This window comes from Pseudorca crassidens, unplaced genomic scaffold (genome assembly GCF_039906515.1).
Source record: "Pseudorca crassidens isolate mPseCra1 unplaced genomic scaffold, mPseCra1.hap1 Scaffold_50, whole genome shotgun sequence".
Classification (NCBI taxonomy): domain Eukaryota; kingdom Metazoa; phylum Chordata; class Mammalia; order Artiodactyla; family Delphinidae; genus Pseudorca; species Pseudorca crassidens.
Genome location: NW_027136302.1, coordinates 2,685,708 through 2,709,283, shown reverse-complemented (window position 1 = coordinate 2,709,283; position 23,576 = coordinate 2,685,708). Strand labels below are relative to the sequence as shown.

Sequence of the window (23,576 nt, the reverse complement as noted above, 5' to 3'; positions counted from 1 at the left end):
AGGAAAAAACGCATACGCCCTTTTTGGCCAACCAAGCAAACTTGCAAAGGAAATCTGCACTACAATGAAGTCTCACTTCCCCCCGGTCAAAAGGGCCATCTGAAGAAAGTTTAAATCCAGAAAGGCAGGACAGGCCATGGAGAACTGGGAGCCTTGTTATGCTGATGGGCGGGATGTAAATTGCCAACAGACACTCGGGAGAAGTGTATGGTGTTTCCTGAAACATCTAAAAAGCAAAGCAACAGAGCCTAGGGCACTTCCACTTATGGTCCTATAGCTTAGGGAAATTAAAATCAAAAAGACACAGCCACCCCAAAGTTTGGGACGCCTCTGTTTACAAGAACCTCGTTTACCGTACAAGTTCAATATCACAGAAAGTGAAAAATGGATAAAGAACTTGTGGTACTTATGTACAATGCAGTATCACTCAGCAATGAAATCTATGTCATCAGGCCCTTAGCAGCACAATGAGTGGATTCAGGTACGATGATTCTAACTGAAATAAGTCACACAGAAAAAGAAACATCATAAGATATCAGTAATACACGGAATGTAAACTTGGCTACACAGGAACTGAATTCCAAAACAGAACAGGGTCTCAAATTTAGAAAACCAACTTATGCTTGCTTAAGAGGAAAGGTGAGTTGGGGTGCTGCATAAAACCAGAGATTGAAATGAGCACAGATAAAGTTCCTTAAGCCAAATATGGAATAGACAAGAGCTACTCCTTGATCAACGAAATGGACTCAACACCCCATATTAAACGCCTAAGAATGTACCTGACTAGTAAGTATCTTAAAACCTATGGATTGCTATGTCTCCAAAAGAGAATCAAGCGTGTGTACAGGGGCATAAACGCAGCAGTGATAGGATTGGAGAGGTTCGGTGAGCAAATGAAGACCCTTTGAAGTCATATTGCATGGTACCCTTTCCACGGGTTTCAACTACCCAGGTTTAAGGTATTCTTCCTTCAGCTAAAACATGCATGTGGAACCTAGAGTATGATCAACCATGTGATCGGGAGACGTGTTCAAATATGTCTCAGTTTTCCTCCCCTGGTACTCGGGTGCAACATTCCAGACGCTTTACTAACACCCTCCCGACTTGGAGAGTCAGTCCCTTTAACCTCCTGTTTGGCCCAGTTTTCAATTTCTGCGGAAGATGAACAGGAATAGCGAGAACCAATGAGAGACTAGCTGGAGGTGTCTGGACGGGCAAATTTAACTCTCATTTCCCACCAGGAAGAGGAATTAACCAAAGGCTCAGTGTGCCGTGCCGGAACTAGATTAGGGCCTGAAGCCATCCTGCGGTGTTGCGGCCAGGTGACAAGAAAGCGAGTTGAAGAAAGGAGCTCAGGGGCACTGTAATTCACAAACCTGCAGACTTATAAATGACAGCTATCGTCCAAAAATATACTGAAGTAAGGCTGCCAAGAGGACTTGAAAGCAGGGCAGAATTGCAGGAAACCGATTTCAGGAGGTAGACTGGAATTGCATTGAAAGCATAGGAAAAGAGGCAGAACGTCCACAATGATGCACTTGGCCAAAAAGGGCGTATGCGTTTTTTCCTGAATATATTCAGGAAAAAACGCATACGCACTTTTTGGCCAACCAAGCAAACTTGCAAAGGAAATCTGCACTACAATGAAGTCTCACTTCCCCCGGTCAAAAGGGCCATCTGAAGAAAGTGTAAAATCCAGAAAGGCAGGACAGGCCATGGAGAAATGGGAGCCTTGTTATGCTGATGGGCGGGATGTAAATTGCCAACAGACACTAGGGAGAAGTGTATGCTGTTTCCTGAAACATCTAAAAACCAAAGCAACAGAGCCTAGGGCACTTCCACTTATGGTCCTATAGCTTAGGGAAATTAAAATCAAAAAGACACAGCCACCCCAAAGTTTGGGATGCCTCTGTTTACAAGAACCTCGTTTACCGTACAAGTTCAATATCACAGAAAGTGAAAAATGGATAAAGAACTTGTGGTACTTACGTACAATGCAGTATCACTCAGCAATGAAATCTATGTCATCAGGCCCGTAGCAGCATAATGAGTGGATTCAGGTACGATGATTCTAACTGAAATAAGTCACACAGAAAAAGAAACATCATAAGATATCACTAATACACGGAATGTAAACTTGGCTACACAGGAACTGAATTCCAAAACAGAACAGGGTCTCAAATTTAGAAAACCAACTTATGCTTGCTTAAGAGGAAAGGTGAGTTGGGGTGCTGCATAAAACCAGAGATTGAAATGAGCACAGATAAAGTTCCTTAAGCCAAATATGGAATAGACAAGAGCTACTCCTAGCTCAACGAAATGGACTCAACACCCCATATTAAACGCCTAAGAATGTACCTGACTAGTAAGTATCTTAAAACCTACAGATTGCTATGTCTCCGAAAGAGAATCAAGCATGTGTACAGGGGCATAAACGCAGCAGTGATAGGATTGGAGAGGTTCGGTGAGCAAATGAAGACCCTTTGAAGTCATATTGCATGGTACCCATTCCACGGGTTTCAACTACACAGGTTTAAGGTATTCTTCCTTCAGCTAAAACATGCATGTGGAACCTAGAGTATGATCAACCATGTGATCGGGAGACGTGTTCAAATATGTCTCAGTTTTCGTACCCTGGTACTCGGGTGCAACATTCCAGACGCTTTACTAACACTCTCCCGACTTGGAGAGTCAGTCCCTTTAACCTCCTGTTTGGCCCAGTTTGCAATTTCTGCGGAAGATGAACAGGAATAGCGAGAACCAATGAGAGACTAGCTGGAGGTGTCTGGACGGGCAAATTTAACTCTCATTTCCCACCAGGAAGAGGAATTAACCAAAGGCTCAGCGTGCCGTGCCGGAACCAGATTAGGGCCTGAAGCCATCCTGCGGTGTTGCGGCCAGCTCAAAAGAAAGCGAGTTGAAGAAAGGAGCTCAGGGGCACTGTAATTCACAAACCTGCAGAGTTATAAATGACAGCTATCGTCCAAAAATATACTGAAGTAAGGCTGCCAAGAGGACTTGAAATCGGGGCAGAATTGCAGGAAACCGATTTCAGGAGGTAGACTGGATTTGCATTGAAAGCATAGGAAAAGAGGCAGAACGTCCACAATGATGCACTTGGCCAAAAAGGGCGTATGCGTTTTATCCTGAATATATTCAGGAAAAATCGCATACGCCCTTTTTGGCCAACCAAGCAAGCTTGCAAAGGAAATCTGCACTACAATGAAGTCTCACTTCCCCCCGGTCAAAAGGGCCATCTGAAGAAAGTGTAAAATCCAGAAAGGCAGGACAGGCCATGAAGAACTGGGAGCCTTGTTATGCTGATGGGCGGGATGTAAATTGCCAACAGACACTCGGGAGAAGTGTATGGTGTTTCCTGAAACATCTAAAAAGCAAAGCAACAGAGCCTAGGGCACTTCCACTTATGGTCCTATAGCTTAGGGAAATTAAAATCAAAAAGACACAGCCACCCCAAAGTTTGGGACGCCTCTGTTTACAAGAACCTCATTTACCGTACAAGTTCAATATCACAGAAAGTGAAAAATGGATAAAGAACTTGTGGTACTTACGTACAATGCAGTATCACTCAGCAATGAAATCTATGTCACCAGGCCCGTAGCAGCATAATGAGTGGATTCAGGTACGATGATTCTAACTGAAATAAGTCACACAGAAAAAGAACATCATAAGATATCAGTAATACTCGGAATGTAAACTTGGCTACACAGGAACTGAATTACAGAACAGAACAGGGTCTCAAATTTAGAAAACCAACTTATGCTTGCTTAAGGGTAAAGGTGAGTTGGGGTGCTGCATAAAACCAGAGATTGAAATGAGCACAGATAAATTTCCTTAAGCCAAATATGGAATAGACAAGAGCTACTCCTTGCTCAACAAAATGGACTCAACACCGCATATTAAATGCCTAAGAATGTACGTGACTAGTAAGTATCTTAAAACCTATGGATTGCTATGTCTCCGAAAGAGAATCAATCATGTGTACAGGGGCATAAACACAGCAGTGATAGGATTGGAGAGGTTCGGTGAGCAAATGAAGACCCTTTGAAGTCATATTGCATGGTACCCTTTCCATGGGTTTCAACTACCCAGGTTTAAGGTATTCTTCCTTCAGCTAAAACATGCATGTGGAACCTAGAGTATGATCAACCATGTGATCGGGAGACGTGTTCAAATATGTCTCAGTTTTCATACCCTGGTACTCGGGTGCAACATTCCAGACGCTTTACTAACACTCTCCCGACTTGGAGAGTCAGTCCCTTTAACCTCCTGTTTGGCCCAGTTTGCAATTTCTGCGGAAGATGAACAGGAATAGCGAGAACCAATGAGAGACTAGCTGGAGGTGTCTGGACGGTCAAATTTAACTCTCATTTCCCACCAGGGAGAGGAATTAACCAAAGGCTCAGTGTGCCGTGCCGGAACTAGATTAGGGCCTGAAGCCATCCTGTGGTGTTGCGGCCAGGTGACAAGAAAGCGAGTTGAAGAAAGGAGCTCAGGGGCACTGTAATTCACAAACCTGCAGACTTATAAATGACAGCTATCGTCCAAAAATATACTGAAGTATGGCTGCCAAGAGGACTTGAAAGCAGGGCAGAATGGCAGGAAACCGATTTCAGGAGGTAGACTGGAATTGCATTGAAAGCATAGGAAAAGAGGCAGAACGTCCACAATGATGCACTTGGCCAAAAAGGGCGTATGCGTTTTTTCCTGAATATATTCAGGAAAAAACGCATACGCCCTTTTTGGCCAACCAAGCAAACTTGCAAAGGAAATCTGCACTACAATGAAGTCTCACTTCCCCCCGGTCAAAAGGGCCATCTGAAGAAAGTGTAAAATCCAGAAAGGCAGGACAGGCCATGGAGAACTGGGAGCCTTGTTATGCTGATGGGCGGGATGTAAATTGCCAACAGACACTCGGGAGAAGTGTATGGTGTTTCCTGAAACATCTAAAAAGCAAAGCAACAGAGCCTAGGGCACTTCCACTTATGGTCCTATAGCTTAGGGAAATTAAAATCAAAAAGACACAGCCACCCCAAAGTTTGGGACGCCTCTGTTTACAAGAACCTCGTTTACCGTACAAGTTCAATATCACAGAAAGTGAAAAATGGATAAAGAACATGTGGTACTTACGTACAATGCAGTATCACTCAGCAATGAAATCTATGTCATCAGGCCCTTAGCAGCACAATGAGTGGATTCAGGTACGATGATTCTAACTGAAATAAGTCACACAGAAAAAGAAACATCATAAGATATCACTAATACACGGAATGTAAACTTGGCTACACAGGAACTGAATTCCAAAACAGAACAGGGTCTCAAATTTAGAAAACCAACTTATGCTTGCTTAAGAGGAAAGGTGAGTTGGGGTGCTGCATAAAACCAGAGATTGAAATGAGCACAGATAAAGTTCCTTAAGCCAAATATGGAATAGACAAGAGCTACTCCTTGCTCAACGAAATGGACTCAACACCCCATATTAAACGCCTAAGAATGTACCTGACTAGTAAGTATCTTAAAACCTATGGATTGCTATGTCTCCAAAAGAGAATCAAGCGTGTGTACAGGGGCATAAACGCAGCAGTGATAGGATTGGAGAGGTTCGGTGAGCAAATGCAGACCCTTTGAAGTCATATTGCATGGTACCCATTACACGGGTTTCAACTACCCAGGTTTAAGGTATTCTTCCTTCAGCTAAAACATGCATGTGGAACCTAGAGTATGATCAACCATGTGATCGGGAGACGTGTTCAAATATGTCTCAGTTTTCATACCCTGGTACTAGGGTGCAACATTCCAGACGCTTTACTAACACTCTCCCGACTTGGAGAGTCAGTCCCTTTAACCTCCTGTTTGGCCCAGTTTGCAATTTCTGCGGAAGATGAACAGGAATAGCGAGGACCAATGAGAGACTAGCTGGAGGTGTCTGGACGGGCAAATTTAACTCTCATTTCCCACCAGGAAGAGGAATTAACCAAAGGCTCAGCATGCCATGTCGGAACCAGATTAGGGCCTGAAGCCATCCTGCGGTGTTGCGGCCAGCTGAAAAGAAAGCGAGTTGAAGAAAGGAGCTCAGGGGCACTGTAATTCACAAACCTGCAGAGTTATAAATGACAGCTATCGTCCAAAAATATACTGAAGTAAGGCTGCCAAGAGGATTTGAAAGCGGGGCAGAATTGCAGGAAACTGATTTCAGGAGGTAGACTGGAATTGCATTGAAAGCATAGGAAAAGAGGCAGAACGTCCACAATGATGCACTTGGCCAAAAAGGGCGTATGCGTTTTTTCCTGAATATATTCAGGAAAAATCGCATACGCCCTTTTTGGCCAACCAAGCAAGCTTGCAAAGGAAATCTGCACTACAATGAAGTCTCACTTCCCCCCGGTCAAAAGGGCCATCTGAAAAAAGTGTAAAATCCAGAAAGGCAGGACAGGCCATGGAGAACTGGGAGCCTTGTTATGCTGATGGGCGGGATGTAAATTGCCAACAGACACTAGGGAGAAGTGTATGCTGTTTCCTGAAACATCTAAAAAACAAAGCAACAGAGCCTAGGGCACTTCCACTTATGGTCCTATAGCTTAGGGAAATTAAAATCAAAAAGACACAGCCACCCCAAAGTTTGGGACGCCTCTGTTTACAAGAACCTCGTTTACCGTACAAGTTCAATATCACAGAAAGTGAAAAATGGATAAAGAACTTGTGGTACTTACGTACAATGCAGTATCACTCAGCTATGAAATCTATGTCATCAGGCCCGTAGCAGCATAATGAGTGGATTCAGGTACGATGATTCTAACTGAAATAAGTCACACAGAAAAAGAAACATCATAAGATATCACTAATACACGGAATGTACACTTGGCTACACAGGAACTGAATTCCAAAACAGAACAGGGTCTCAAATTTAGAAAACCAACTTATGCTTGCTTAAGGGGAAAGGTGAGTTGGGGTGCTGCATAAAACCAGAGATTGCAATGAGCACAGATAAAGTTCCTTAAGCCAAATATGGAATAGACAAGAGCTACTCCTTGCTCAACGAAATGGACTCAACACCGCATATTAAACGCCTAAGAATGTACCTGACTAGTAAGTATCTTAAAACCTATGGATTGCTATGTCTCCAAAAGAGAATCAAGCGTGTGTAAAGGGGCATAAACACAGAAGTGATAGGATTGGAGAGGTTCGGCGAGCAAAGGAAGACCCTTTGAAGTCATATTGCATGGTACCCATTACACGGGTCTCAGCTCTCCACGTTTAAGGTATTCTTCCTTCGGCTAAAACATGCATGTGGAACCCAGAGTATGATCAACCGTGAGAACGGGAGACGTGTTCAAATATGTCTCAGTTTTTCTGCCCTGGTACTCGGGTGCAACATTCCAGAAGCTTTACTAACACTCTCCCCACTTGGAGAGTCAGTCCCTTTAACCTCCTGTTTGGCCCAGTTTGCAATTTCTGTGGAAGATGAACAGGAATAGGGAGAACCAATGAGAGACTAGCTGGAGGTGTCTGGACGGGCAAATTTAACTCTCATTTCCCACCAGGAAGAGGAATTAACCAAAGGCTCAGTGTGCCGTGCCGGAACCAGATTAGGGCCTGAAGCCATCCTGCGGTGTTGCGGCCAGGTCACAAGAAAGCGAGTTGAAGAAAGGAGCTCAGGGGCACTGTAATTCACAAACCTGCAGAGTTATAAATGACAGCTATCGTCCAAAAATATACTGAAGTAAGGCTGCCAAGAGGACTTGAAAGCGGGGCAGAATTGCAGGAAACCGATTTCAGGAGGTAGACTGGAATTGCATTGAAAGCATAGGAAAAGAGGCAGAACGACCACAATGATGCACTTGGACAAAAAGGGCGTATGCGTTTTTTCCTGAATATATTCAGGAAAAAACGCATACGCCCTTTTTGGCCAACCAAGCAAGCTTGCAAAGGAAATCTGCACTACAATGAAGTCTCACTTCCCCCCGGTCAAAAGGGCCATCTGAAAAAAGTGTAAAATCCAGAAAGGCAGGACAGGCCATGGAGAACTGGGAGCCTTGTTATGCTGATGGGCGGGATGTAAATTGCCAACAGACACTCGGGAGAAGTGTATGGTGTTTCCTGAAACATCTAAAAAGCAAAGCAACAGAGCGTAGGGCACTTCCACTTATGGTCCTATAGCTTAGGGAAATTAAAATCAAAAAGACACAGCCACCCCAAAGTTTGGGACGCCTCTGTTTACAAGAACCTCGTTTACAGTACAAGTTCAATATCACAGAAAGTGAAAAATGGATAAAGAACTTGTGGTACTTACGTACAATGCAGTATCACTCAGCAATGAAATCTATGTCATCAGGCCCTTAGCAGCACAATGAGTGGATTCAGGTACGATGATTCTAACTGAAATAAGTCACACAGAAAAAGAAACATCATAAGATATCACTAATACACAGAATGTAAACTTGGCTACACAGGAACTGAATTCCAAAACAGAACAGGGTCTCAAATTTAGAAAACCAACTTATGCTTGCTTAAGAGGAAAGGTGAGTTGGGGTGCTGCATAAAACCAGAGATTGAAATGAGCACAGATAAAGTTCCTTAAGCCAAATATGGAATAGACAAGAGCTACTCCTTGATCAACGAAATGGACTCAACACCCCATATTAAACGCCTAAGAATGTACCTGACTAGTAAGTATCTTAAAACCTATGGATTGCTATGTCTCCAAAAGAGAATCAAGCGTGTGTACAGGGGCATAAACGCAGCAGTGATAGGATTGGAGAGGTTCGGTGAGCAAATGAAGACCCTTTGAAGTCATATTGCATGGTACCCATTCCACGGGTTTCAACTACCCAGGTTTAAGGTATTCTTCCTTCAGCTAAAACATGCATGTGGAACCTAGAGTATGATCAACCATGTGATCGGGAGACGTGTTCAAATATGTCTCAGTTTTCATACCCTGGTACTCGGGTGCAACATTCCAGACGCTTTACTAACACTCTCCCCACTTGGAGAGTCAGCGCCTTTAACCTCCTGTTTGGCCCAGTTTGCAATTTCTGCGGAAGATGAACAGGAATAGGGAGAACCAATGAGAGACTAGCTGGAGGTGTCTGGACGGGCAAATTTAACTCTCATTTCCCACCAGGAAGAGGAATTAACCAAAGGCTCAGCGTGCCATGCCGGAACCAGATTAGGGCCTGAAGCCATACTGCGGTGTTGCGGCCAGGTCACAAGAAAGCGAGGTGAAGAAAGGAGCTCAGGGGCACTGTAATTCACAAACCTGCAGAGTTATAAATGACAGCTATCGTCCAAAAATATACTGAAGTAAGGCTGCCAAGAGGATTTGAAAGCGGGGCAGAATTGCAGGAAACTGATTTCAGGAGGTAGACTGGAATTGCATTGAAAGCATAGGAAAAGAGGCAGAACGTCCACAATGATGCACTTGGCCAAAAAGGGCGTATGCGTTTTTTCCTGAATATATTCAGGAAAAATCGCATACGCCCTTTTTGGCCAACCAAGCAAGCTTGCAAAGGAAATCTGCACTACAATGAAGTCTCACTTCCCCCCGGTCAAAAGGGCCATCTGAAAAAAGTGTAAAATCCAGAAAGGCAGGACAGGCCATGGAGAACTGGGAGCCTTGTTATGCTGATGGGCAGGATGTAAATTGCCAACAGACACTCGGGAGAAGTGTATGCTGTTTCCTGAAACATCTAAAAAACAAAGCAACAGAGCCTAGGGCACTTCCACTTATGGTCCTATAGCTTAGGGAAATTAAAATCAAAAAGACACAGCCACCCAAAAGTTTGGGACGCCTCTGTTTACAAGAACCTCGTTTACCGTACAAGTTCAATATCACAGAAAGTGAAAAATGGATAAAGAACTTGTGGTACTTACGTACAATGCAGTATCACTCAGCAATGAAATCTATGTCATCAGGCCCGTAGCAGCATAATGAGTGGATTCAGGTACGATGATTCTAACTGAAATAAGTCACACAGAAAAAGAAACATCATAAGATATCACTAATACACGGAATGTAAACTTGGCTACACAGGAACTGAATTCCAAAACAGAACAGGGTCTCAAATTTAGAAAACCAACTTATGCTTGTTTAAGGGTAAAGGTGAGTTGGGGTGCTGCATAAAACCAGAGATTGAAATGAGCACAGATAAAGTTCCTTAAGCCAAATATGGAATAGACAAGAGCTGCTCCTTGCTCAACGAAATGGACTCAACACCCCATATTAAACGCCTAAGAATGTACCTGACTAGTAAGTATCTTAAAACCTATGGATTGCTATGTCTCCAAAAGAGAATCAAGCGTGTGTACAGGGGCATAAACGCAGCAGTGATAGGATTGGAGAGGTTTGGTGAGCAAATGAAGACCCTTTGAAGTCATATTGCATGGTAACCATTCCACGGGTCTCAACTCTCCAGGTTTAAGGTATTCTTCCTTCAACTAAAACATGCATGTGGAGCCCAGAGTATGATCAACCGTGTGAAGGGGAGACGTGTTCAAATATGTCTCAGTTTTCCTCCCCTGGTACTCGGGTGCAACATTCCAGACGCTTTACTAACACTCTCCCCACTTGGAGAGTCAGTCCCTTTAACCTCCTGTTTGGCCCAGTTTGCAATTTCTGCGGAAGATGAACAGGAATAGGGAGAACCAATGAGAGACTAGCTGGAGGTGTCTGGACGGGCAAATTTAACTCTCATTTCCCACCAGGAAGAGGAAATAACCAAAGGCTCAGCGTGCCGCGCCGGAACCAGATTAGGGCCTGAAGGAATCCTGCAGTGTTGCGGCCAGCTCAAAAGAAAGCGAGTTGAAGAAAGGAGCTCAGGGGCACTGTAATTCACAAACCTGCAGAGTTATAAATGACAGCTATCGTCCAAAAATATACTGAAGTAAGGCTGCCAAGAGGACTTGAAAGCGGGGCAGAATTGCAGGAAACCGATTTCAGGAGGTAGACTGGAATTGCATTGAAAGCATAGGAAAAGAGGCAGAACGTCCACAATGATGCACTTGGCCAAAAAGGGCGTATGCGTTTTTTCCTGAATATATTCAGGAAAAAACGCATACGCCCTTTTTGGCCAACCAAGCAAGCTTGCAAAGGAAATCTGCACTACAATGAAGTCTCACTTCCCCCCGGTCAAAAGGGCCATCTGAAAAAAGTGTAAAATCCAGAAAGGCAGGACAGGCCATGGAGAACTGGGAGCCTTGTTATGCTGATGGGCGGGATGTAAATTGCCAACAGACACTCGGGAGAAGTGTATGGTGTTTCCTGAAACATCTAAAAAACAAAGCAACAGAGCCTAGGGCACTTCCACTTATGGTCCTATAGATTAGGGAAATTAAAATCAAAAAGACACAGCCACCCCAAAGTTTGGGACGCCTCTGTTTACAAGAACCTCGTTTACCGTACAAGTTCAATATCACAGAAAGTGAAAAATGGATAAAGAACTTGTGGTACTTACGTACAATGCAGTATCACTCAGCAATGAAATCTATGTCATCAGGCCCGTAGCAGCATAATGAGTGGATTCAGGTACGATGATTCTAACTGAAATAAGTCACACAGAAAAAGAAACATCATAAGATATCAGTAATACACGGAATGTACACTTGGCTACACAGGAACTGAATTCCAAAACAGAACAGGGTCTCAAATTTAGAAAACCAACTTATGCTTGCTTAAGGGGAAAGGTGAGTTGGGGTGCTGCATAAAACCAGAGATTGCAATGAGCACAGATAAAGTTCCTTAAGCCAAATATGGAATAGACAAGAGCTACTCCTTGCTCAACGAAATGGACTCAACACCCCATATTAAACGCCTAAGAATGTACCTGACTAGTAAGTATATTAAAACCTATGGATTGCTATGTCTCCAAAAGAGAATCAAGCGTGTGTAAAGGGGCATAAACACAGAAGTGATAGGATTGGAGAGGTTCGGCGAGCAAAGGAAGACCCTTTGAAGTCATATTGCATGGTACCCATTACACGGGTCTCAGCTCTCCACGTTTAAGGTATTCTTCCTTCGGCTAAAACATGCATGTGGAACCCAGAGTATGATCAACCATGAGAATGGGAGACGTGTTCAAATATGTCTCAGTTTTTCTGCCCTGGTACTCGGGTGCAACATTCCAGACGCTTTACTAACACTCTCCCCACTTGGAGAGTCAGTCCCTTTAACCTCCTGTTTGGCCCAGTTTGCAATTTCTGGGGAAGATGAACAGGAATAGCGAGAACCAATGAGAGACTAGCTGGAGGTGTCTGGACGGGCAAATTTAACTCTCATTTCCCACCAGGAAGAGGAATTAACCAAAGGCTCAGCATGCCGTGCCGGAACCAGATTAGGGCCTGAAGCCATCCTGCGGTGTTGCGGCCAGCTCAAAAGAAAGCGAGTTGAAGAAAGGAGCTCAGGGGCACTGTAATTCACAAACCTGCAGAGTTATAAATGACAGCTATCGTCCAAAAATATACTGAAGTAAGGCTGCCAAGAGGACTTGAAAGCAGGGCAGAATTGCAGGAAACCGATTTCAGGAGGTAGACTGGAATTGCATTGAAAGCATAGGAAAAGAGGCAGAACGTCCACAATGATGCACTTGGCCAAAAAGGGCGTATGCGTTTTTTCCTGAATATATTCAGGAAAAAACGCATACGCCCTTTTTGGCCAACCAAGCAAGCTTGCAAAGGAAATCTGCACTACAATGAAGTCTCACTTCCCCCCGGTCAAAAGGGCCATCTGAAAAAAGTGTAAAATCCAGAAAGGCAGGACAGGCCATGGAGAACTGGGAGCCTTGTTATGCTGATGGGCGGGATGTAAATTGCCAACAGACACTCGGGAGAAGTGTATGGTGTTTCCTGAAACATCTAAAACACAAAGCAACAGAGCCTAGGGCACTTCCACTTATGGTCCTATAGCTTAGGGAAATTAAAATCAAAAAGACACAGCCACCCCAAAGTTTGGGACGCCTCTGTTTACAAGAACCTCGTTTACCGTACAAGTTCAATATCACAGAAAGTGAAAAATGGATAAGAACTTGTGGTACTTACGTACAATGCAGTATCACTCAGCAATGAAATCTATGTCATCAGGCCCATAGCAGCATAATGAGTGGATTCAGGTACGATGATTCTAACTGAAATAAGTCACACAGAAAAAGAAACATCATAAGATATCAGTAATACACGGAATGTAAACTTGGCTACACAGGAACTGAATTCCAAAACAGAACAGGGTCTCAAATTTAGAAAACCAACTTATGCTTGCTTAAGGGGAAAGGTGAGTTGGGGTGCTGCATAAAACCAGAGATTGAAATGAGCACAGATAAAGTTCCTTAAGCCAAATATGGAATAGACAAGAGCTGCTCCTTGTTCAACGAAATGGACTCAACACCCCATATTAAATGCCTAAGAATGTACCTGACTAGTAAGTATCTTAAAACCTATGGATTGCTATGTCTCCAAAAGAGAATCAAGCGTGTGTACAGGGGCATAAACGCAGCAGTGATAGGATTGGAGAGGTTTGGTGAGCAAATGAATACCCTTTGAAGTCACATTGCATGGTACCCATTCCAAGGGTTTCAACTACCCAGGTTTAAGGTATTCTTCCTTCAGCTAAAACATGCATGTGGAACCTAGAGTATGATCAACCATGTGATCGGGAGATGTGTTCAAATATGTCTCAGTTTTCGTACACTGCTACTCGGGTGCAACATTCCAGACGCTTTACTAACACTCTCCCCAAATGGAGAGTCAGTCCCTTTAACCTCCTGTTTCGCCCAGTTTGCAATTTCTGCGGAAGATGAAGAGGAATAGCGAGAACAAATGAGAGACTAGCTGGAGGTGTCTGGACGGGCAAATTTAACTCTCAATTCCCACCAGGAAGAGGAATTAACCAAAGGCTCAGCGTGCCGTGCCGGAACCAGATTAGGGCCTGAAGCCATCCTGCGGTGTTGCGGCCAGGTCACAAGAAAGCGAGTTGAAGAAAGGAGATCAGGGGCACTGTAATTCACAAACCTGCAGAGTTATAAATGACAGCTATCGTCCAAAAATATACTAAAGTAAGGCTGCCAAGAGGACTTGAAAGCATGGCAGAATTGCAGGACACCGATTTCAGGAGGTAGACTGGAATTGCATTGAAAGCATAGGAAAAGAGGCAGAACGTCCACCATGATGGACTTGGCCAAAAAGGGCGTATGCGTTTTTTCCTGAATATATTCAGGAAAAAACGCATACGCCCTTTTTGGCCAACAAAGCAAACTTGCAAAGGAAATCTGCACTACAATGAAGTCTCACTTCCCCCCGGTCAAAAGGGCCATCTGAAAAAAGTGTAAAATCCAGAAAGGCAGGACAGGCCATGGAGAACTGGGAGCCTTGTTATGCTGATGGGCAGGATGTAAATTGCCAACAGACACTCGGGAGGAGTGTATTGTGTTTCCTGAAACATCTAAAAAACAAAGCAACAGAGCCTAGGGCACTTCCACTTATGGTCCTATAGCTTAGGGAAATTAAAATCAAAAAGACACAGCCACCCCAAAGTTTGGGACGCCTCTGTTTACAAGAACCTCGTTTACCGTACAAGTTCAATATCACAGAAAGTGAAAAATGGATAAAGAACTTGTGGTACTTACGTACAATGCAGTATCACTCAGCAATGAAATCTATGTCATCAGGCCCGTAGCAGCATAATGAGTGGATTCAGGTACGATGATTCTAACTGAAATAAGTCACACAGAAAAAGAAACATCATAAGATATCACTAATACACGGAATGTAAACTTGACTACACAGGAACTGAATTCCAAAACAGAACAGGGTCTCAAATTTAGAAAACCAACTTATGCTTGTTTAAGGGTAAAGGTGAGTTGGGGTGCTGCATAAAACCAGAGATTGAAATGAGCACAGATAAAGTTCCTTAAGCCAAATATGGAATAGACAAGAGCTGCTCCTTGCTCAACGAAATGGACTCAACACCCCATATTAAACGCCTAAGAATGTACCTGACTAGTAAGTATCTTAAAACCTATGGATTGCTATGTCTCCAAAAGAGAATCAAGCGTGTGTACAGGGGCATAAACGCAGCAGTGATAGGATTGGAGAGGTTTGGTGAGCAAATGAAGACCCTTTGAAGTCATATTGCATGGTAACCATTCCACGGGTCTCAACTCTCCAGGTTTAAGGTATTCTTCCTTCAACTAAAACATGCATGTGGAGCCCAGAGTATGATCAACCGTGTGAAGGGGAGACGTGTTCAAATATGTCTCAGTTTTCCTCCCCTGGTACTCGGGTGCAACATTCCAGACGCTTTACTAACACTCTCCCCACTTGGAGAGTCAGTCCCTTTAACCTCCTGTTTGGCCCAGTTTGCAATTTCTGCGGAAGATGAACAGGAATAGGGAGAACCAATGAGAGACTAGCTGGAGGTGTCTGGATGGGCAAATTTAACTCTCATTTCCCACCAGGAAGAGGAAATAACCAAAGGCTCAGCGTGCCGCGCCGGAACCAGATTAGGGCCTGAAGGAATCCTGCGGTGTTGCGGCCAGCTCAAAAGAAAGCGAGTTGAAGAAAGGAGCTCAGGGGCACTGTAATTCACAAACCTGCAGAGTTATAAATGACAGCTATCGTCCAAAAATATACTGAAGTAAGGCTGCCAAGAGGACTTGAAAGCGGGGCAGAATTGCAGGAAACCGATTTCAGGAGGTAGACTGGAATTGCATTGAAAGCATAGGAAAAGAGGCAGAACGTCCACAATGATGCACTTGGCCAAAAAGGGCGTATGCGTTTTTTCCTGAATATATTCAGGAAAAAACGCATACGCCCTTTTTGGCCAACCAAGCAAACTTGCAAAGGAAATCTGCACTACAATGAAGTCTCACTTCCCCCCGGTCAAAAGGGCCATCTGAAAAAAGTGTAAAATCCAGAAAGGCAGGACAGGCCATGGAGAACTGGGAGCCTTGTTATGCTGATGGGCGGGATGTAAATTGCCAACAGACACTCAGGAGTAGTGTATGCTGTTTCCTGTAACATCTAAAACACAAAGCAACAGAGCCTAGGGCACTTCCACTTATGGTCCTATAGCTTAGGGAAATTAAAATCAAAAAGACACAGCCACCCCAAAGTTTGGGACGCCTCTGTTTACAAGAACCTCGTTTACCGTACAAGTTCAACATCACAGAAAGTGAAAAATGGATAAAGAAGTTGTGGTATTTACTTACAAAGCAATATCACTCAGCAATGAAATCTATGTCATCAGGCACTTAGCAGCACAATGAGTGGATTCAGGTATGATGATTCTAACTGAAATAAGTCACACAGAAAAAGAAACATCATAAGATATCAGTAATACATGGAATGTAAACTTGGCTACAAAGGAACTGAATTACAGAACAGAACAGGGTCTCAAATTTAGAAAATCAACTTATGCTTGCTTAAGGGGAAAGGTGAGTTGAGGTGCTGCATAAAACCAGAGGTTGAAATGAGCACAGATAAAGTTCCTTAAGCCGAATATGGAATAGACAAGAGCTACTCCTTGCTCAACGAAATGGACTAAACACCCCATATTAAACGCCTAAGAATGTACCTGACTAGTAAGTATCTTAAAACCTATGGATTGCTATGTCTCCGAAAGAGAATCAAACGTGTGTACAGGGGCATAAACGCAGCAGTGATAGGATTGGAGAGGTTCGGTGAGCAAATGAAGACCCTTTGAAGTCATATTGCATGGTACCCATTCCACGGGTCTCAACTCTCCAGGTTTAAGGTATTCTTCCTTCATCTAAAACATGCATGTGGAACTTAGAGTATGATCAACCATGTGATCGGGAGACGTGTTCAAATATGTCTCAGTTTTCGTAACCTGCTACTCGGGTGCAACATTCCAGACTCTTTACTAACACTCTCCCCACTTGGAGAGTCAGTGCCTTTAACCTCCTGTTTGGCCCAGTTTGCAATTTCTGCGGAAGATGAACAGGAATAGCGAGAACCAATGAGAGACTAGCTGGAGGTGTCTGGACGGGCAAATTTAACTCTCATTTCCCACGAGGAAGAGGAATTAACCAAAGGCTCAGCGTGCCGTGCCGGAACCAGATTAGGGCCTGAAGCCATCCTGCAGTGTTGCAGCCAGTTCACAAGAAAGCGAGTTGAAGAAAGGAGCTCAGGGGCACTGTAATTCACAAACCTGCAGAGTTATAAATGACAGCTATCGTCCAAAAATATACTGAAGTAAGGCTGCCAAGAGGATTTGAAAGCGGGGCAGAATTGCAGGAAACTGATTTCAGGAGGTAGACTGGAATTGCATTGAAAGCATAGGAAAAGAGGCAGAACGTCCACAATGATACACTTGGCCAAAAAGGGCGTATGCGTTTTTTCCTGAATATATTCAGGAAAAATCGTATACGCCCTTTTTGGCCAACCAAGCAAGCTTGCACAGGAAATCTGCACTACAATGAAGTCTCACTTCCCCCCGGTCAAAGGGGCCATCTGAAAAAAGTGTAAAATCCAGAAAGGCAGGACAGGCCATGGAGAACTGGGAGCCTTGTTATGCTGATGGGCGGGATGTAAATTGCCAACAGACACTAGGGAGAAGTGTATGGTGTTTCCTGAAACATTTAAAAAACAAAGCAACAGAGCCTAGGGCACTTCCACTTATGGTCCTATAGCTTAGGGAAATTAAAATCAAAAAGACACAGCCACCCCAAAGTTTGGGACGCCTCTGTTTACAAGAACCTCGTTTACCGTACAAGTTCAATATCACAGAAAGTGAAAAATGGATAAAGAACTTGTGGTACTTACGTACAATGCAGTATCACTCAGCAATGAAATCTATGTCATCAGGCCCATAGCAGCATAATGAGTGGATTCAGGTACGATGATTCTAACTGAAATAAGTCACACAGAAAAAGAAACATCATAAGATATCACTAATACACGGAATGTACACTTGGCTACACAGGAACTGAATTCCAAAACAGAACAGGGTCTCAAATTTAGAAAACCAACTTATGCTTGCTTAAGGGGAAAGGTGAGTTGGGGTGCTGCATAAAACCAGAGATTGAAATGAGCACAGATAAAGTTCCTTAAGCCAAATATGGAATAGACAAGAGCTACTCCTTGCTCAACGAAATGGACTCAACACCCCATATTAAACGCCTAAGAATGTACCTGACTAGTAAGTATCTTAAAACCTATGGATTGCTATGTCTCCAAAAGAGAATCAAGCGTGTGTACAGGGGCATAAACACAGAAGTGATAGGATTGGAGAGGTTCGGCGAGCAAAGGAAGACCCTTTGAAGTCATATTGCATGGTACCCATTACACGGGTCTCAGCTCTCCAGGTTTAAGGTATTCTTCCTTCGGCTAAAACATGCATGTGGAACCCAGAGTATGATCAACCGTGAGAACGGGAGACGTGTTCAAATATGTCTCAGTTTTTCTGCCCTGGTACTCGGGTGTAACATTCCAGACGCTTTACTAACACTCTCCCCACTTGGAGAGTCAGCGCCTTTAACCTCCTGTTTGGCCCATTTTGCAATTTCTGCGGAAGATGAACAGGAATAGGGAGAACCAATGAGAGACTAGCTGGAGGTGTCTGGACGGGCAAATTTAACTCTCATTTCCCACCAGGAAGAGGAAATAACCAAAGGCTCAGCGTGCCGCGCCGGAACCAGATTAGGGCCTGAAGGAATCCTGCGGTGTTGCGGCCAGCTCAAAAGAAAGCGAGTTGAAGAAAGGAGCTCAGGGGCACTGTAATTCACAAACCTGCAGAGTTATAAATGACAGCTATCGTCCAAAAATATACTGAAGTAAGGCTGCCAAGAGGACTTGAAAGCGGGGCAGAATTGCAGGAAACCGATTTCAGGAGGTAGACTGGAATTGCATTGAAAGCATAGGAAAAGAGGCAGAACGTCCACAATGATGCACTTGGCCAAAAAGGGCGTATGCGTTTTTTCCTGAATATATTCAGGAAAAAACGCATACACCCTTTTTGGCCAACCAAGCAAGCTTGCAAAGGAAATCTGCACTACAATGAAGTCTCACTTCCCCCCGGTCAAAAGGGCCATCTGAAAAAAGTGTAAAATCCAGAAAGGCAGGACAGGCCATGGAGAACTGGGAGCCTTGTTATGCTGATGGGCGGGATGTAAATTGCCAACAGACACTCGGGAGAAGTGTATGCTGTTTCCTGAAACATCTAAAAAACAAAGCAACAGAGCCTAGGGCACTTCCACTTATGGTCCTATAGCTTAGGGAAATTAAAATCAAAAAGACACAGCCACCCCAAAGTTTGGGACGCCTCTGTTTACAAGAACCTCGTTTACCGTACAAGTTCAATATCACAGAAAGTGAAAAATGGATAAAGAACTTGTGGTACTTACGTACAATGCAGTATCACTCAGCAATGAAATTTATGTCATCAGGCCCGTAGCAGCATAATGAGTGGATTCAGGTACGATGATTCTAACTGAAATAAGTCACACAGAAAAAGAAACATCATAAGATATCAGTAATACACGGAATGTAAACTTGGCTACACAGGAACTGAATTACAGAACAGAACAGGGTCTCAAATTTAGAAAACCAACTTATGCTTGCTTAAGGGTAAAGGTGAGTTGGGGTGCTGCATAAACCAGAGATTGAAATGAGCACAGATAAATTTCCTTAAGCCAAATATGGAATAGACAAGAGCTACTCCTTGCTCAACAAAATGGACTCAACACCGCATATTAAATGCCTAAGAATGTACGTGACTAGTAAGTATCTTAAAACCTATGGATTGTTATGTCTCCGAAAGAGAATCAAGCATGTGTACAGGGGCATAAACGCAGCAGTGATAGGATTGGAGAGGTTCGGTGAGCAAATGAAGACCCTTTGAAGTCATATTGCATGGTACCCATTCCACGGGTTTCAACTACCCAGGTTTAAGGTATTCTTCCTTCAGCTAAAACATGCATGTGGAACCTAGAGTATGATCAACCATGTGATCGGGAGACGTGTTCAAATATGTCTCAGTTTTCGTACCCTGGTACTCGGGTGCAACATTCCAGACGCTTTACTAACACTCTCCCGACTTGGAGAGTCAGTCCCTTTAACCTCCTGTTTGGCCCAGTTTGCAATTTCTGCGGAAGATGAACAGGAATAGCGAGAACCAATGAGAGACTAGCTGGAGGTGTCTGGACGGGCAAATTTAACTCTCATTTCCCACCAGGAAGAGGAATTAACCAAAGGCTCAGACTGCTGTGCCGGAACCAGATTAGGGCCTGAAGACATCTTGCGGTGTTGGGGCCAGATCACAAGAAAGTGAGTTGAAGAAAGGAGCTCAGGGGCACTGTAATTCACAAACCTGCAGAGTTATAAATGACAGCTATCGTCCAAAAATATACTGAAGTAAGGCTGCCAAGAGGACTTGAAAGCGGGGCAGAATTGCAGGAAACCGATTTCAGGAGGTAGACTGGAATTGCATTGAAAGCATAGGAAAAGAGGCAGAACGTCCACAATGATGCACTTGGCCAAAAAGTGCGTATGCGTATTTTCCTGAATATATTCAGGAAAAAACGCATACGCCCTTTTTGGCCAACCAAGCAAGCTTGCAAAGAAATCTGCACTACAATGAAGTCTCACTTCCCCCCGGTCAAAAGGGCCATCTGAAAAAAGTGTAAAATCCAGAAAGGCAGGACAGGCCATGGAGAACTGGGAGCCTTGTTATGCTGATGGGCGGGATGTAAATTGCCAACAGACACTCGGGAGAAGTGTATGGTGTTTCCTGAAACATCTAAAAAACAAAGCAACAGAGCCTAGGGCACTTCCACTTATGGTCCTATAGCTTAGGGAAATTAAAATCAAAAAGACACAGGCACCCCAAAGTTTGCGACGCCTCTGTTTACAAGAACCTCGTTTACAGTACAAGTTCAACATCGCAGAAAGTGAAAAATGGATAAAGAACTTGTGGTACTTATGTACAATGCAGTATCATTCAGCAATGAAATCTATGTCATCAGGCCCTTAGCAGCACAATGAGTGGATTCAGGTATGATGATTCTAACTGAAATAAGTCACACAGAAAAAGAAACATCATAAGATATCAGTAATACACGGAATGTAAACTTGGCTACACAGGAACTGAATTACAGAACAGAACAGGGTCTCAAAATTAGAAAACCAACTTATGCTTGCTTAAGGGTAAAGGTGAGTTGGGGTGCTGCATAAAACCAGAGATTGAAATGAGCACAGATAAAGTTCCTTAAGCCAAATATGGAATAGACAAGAGCTACTCCTTGCTCAACGAAATGGACTCAACACAACATATTAAACGCTTAAGACTGTACCTGACTAGTAAGTATCTTAAAACCTATGGATTGCTATGTCTCCAAAAGAGAATCAAGCATGTGTACAGGGCCATAAACGCAGCAGTGATAGGATTGGAGAGGTTCGGTGAGCAAATGAAGACCCTTTGAAGTCATATTGCATGGTACCCATTTCACGGGTCTCAACTCTCCAGGTTTAAGGTATTCTTCCTTCAGCTAAAACATGCATGTGGAACCCAGAGTATGATCAACCGTGTGAAAGGGAGACGTGTTCAAATATGTCTCAGTTTTCCTCCCCTGGTACTCGGGTGCAACATTCCAGACGCTTTACTAACACTCTCCCCACTTGGAGAGTCAGCACCTTTAACCTCCTGTTTGGCCCAGTTTGCAATTTCTGCGGAAGATGAACAGGAATAGGGAGAACCAATGAGAGACTAGCTGGAGGTGTCTGGACGGGCAAATTTAACTCTCATTTCCCACCAAGAAGAGGAAATAACCAAAGGCTCAGCGTGCCGTGCCGGAAGCAGAGTAGGGCCTAAAGCCATACTGCGGTGTTGCGGTCAGCTCAAAAGAAAGCGAGTTGAAAAAAGGAGCTCAGGGGCACTGTAATTCACAAACCTGCAGAGTTATAAATGACAGCTATCGTCCAAAAATATACTGAAGTAAGGCTGCCAAGAGGACTTGAAAGCGGGGCAGAATTGCAGGAAACCGATTTCAGGAGGTAGACTGGAATTGCATTGAAAGCATAGGAAAAGAGGCAGAACGTCCACAATGATGCACTTGGCCAAAAAGTGTGTATGCGTATTTTCCTGAATATATTCAGGAAAAAACGCATATGCCCTTTTTGGCCAACCAAGCAAGCTTGCAAATAAATCTGCACTACAATGAAGTCTCACTTCCCCCCGGTCAAAAGGGCCATCTGAAAAAAGTGTAAAATCCAGAAAGGCAGGACAGGCCATGGAGAACTGGGAGCCTTGTTATGCTGATGGGCAGGATGTAAATTGCCAACAGACACTCGGGAGAAGTGTATGGTGTTTCCTGAAACATCTAAAAAGCAAAGCAACAGAGCCTAGGGCACTTCCACTTATGGTCCTATAGCTTAGGGAAATTAAAATCAAAAAGACACAGCCACCCCAAAGTTTGGGCCTCCTCTGTTTACAAGAACCTCGTTTACCGTACAAGTTCAATATCACAGAAAGTGAAAAATGGATAAAGAACTTGTGGTACTTACGTACAATGTAGTATCACTCAGCAATGAAATCTATGTCATCAGTCACATAGCAGCATAATGAGTGGATTCAGGTATGATGATTCTAACTGAAATAAGTCACACAGAAAAAGAAACATCATAAGATATCACTAACACACGGGATGTAAACTTGGCTACACAAGAACTGAATTACAGAACAGAACAGGGTCTCAAATTGAGAAAACCAACTTATGCTTGCTTAAGGGGAAAGTTGAGTTGAGGTGCTGCATAAAACCAGAGATTGAAATGAGCACAGATAAAGTTCCTTAAGCCAAATATGGAATAGACAAGAGCTACTCCTTGATCAACGAAATGGACTCAACACCCCATATTAAACGCCTAAGAATGTACCTGACTAGTAAGTATCTTAAAACCTATGGATTGCTATGTCTCCAAAAGAGAATCAAGCGTGTGTACAGGGGCATAAACGCAGCAGTGATAGGATTGGAGAGGTTCGGTGAGCAAATGAAGACCCTTTGAAGTCATATTGCATGGTACCCATTCCACGGGTTTCAACTACCCAGGTTTAAGGTATTCTTCCTTCAGCTAAAACATGCATGTGGAACCCAGAGTATGATCAACCGTGTGAACGGGAGACGTGTTCAAATATGTCTCAGTTTTTGTCCCCTGGTACTCGGGTGCAACATTCCAGACGCTTTACTAACACTCTCCCCACTTGGAGAGTCAGCGCCTTTAACCTCCTCTTTGGCCCAGTTTGCAATTTCTGCGGAAGATGAACAGGCATAGCGAGAACCAATGAGAGACTAGCTGGAGGTGTCTGGACGGGCAAATTTAACTCTCATTTCCCACTAGGAAGAGGAACTAACCAAAGGCTCAGACTGCTGTGCCGGAACCAGATTAGGGCCTGAAGCCATCCTGCGGTGTTGCGGCCAGCTCACAAGAAAGCGAGTTGAAGAAAGGAGCTCAGGGGCACTGTAATTCACAAAACTGCAGAGTTATAAATGACAGCTATCGTCCAAAAATATACTGAAGTAAGGCTGCCAAGAGGACTTGAAAGCGGGGCAGAATTGCAG

The 23,576-nt window shown here is 43.8% G+C and overlaps 1 long non-coding RNA gene across 1 annotated transcript in view; it reads right to left on the bottom strand.

The window, feature by feature from the left end:
• The window catches only part of LOC137218213 (uncharacterized), a 384,576-nt gene that overhangs the window by 251,835 nt on the left and 109,165 nt on the right, over positions 1–23,576 (bottom strand). Inside the window, exon 2 of the long non-coding RNA XR_010940532.1 lies at positions 3,570–3,651. This is a non-coding gene — a long non-coding RNA (uncharacterized lncRNA). The remainder of the gene's footprint in view (positions 1–3,569; positions 3,652–23,576) is intronic.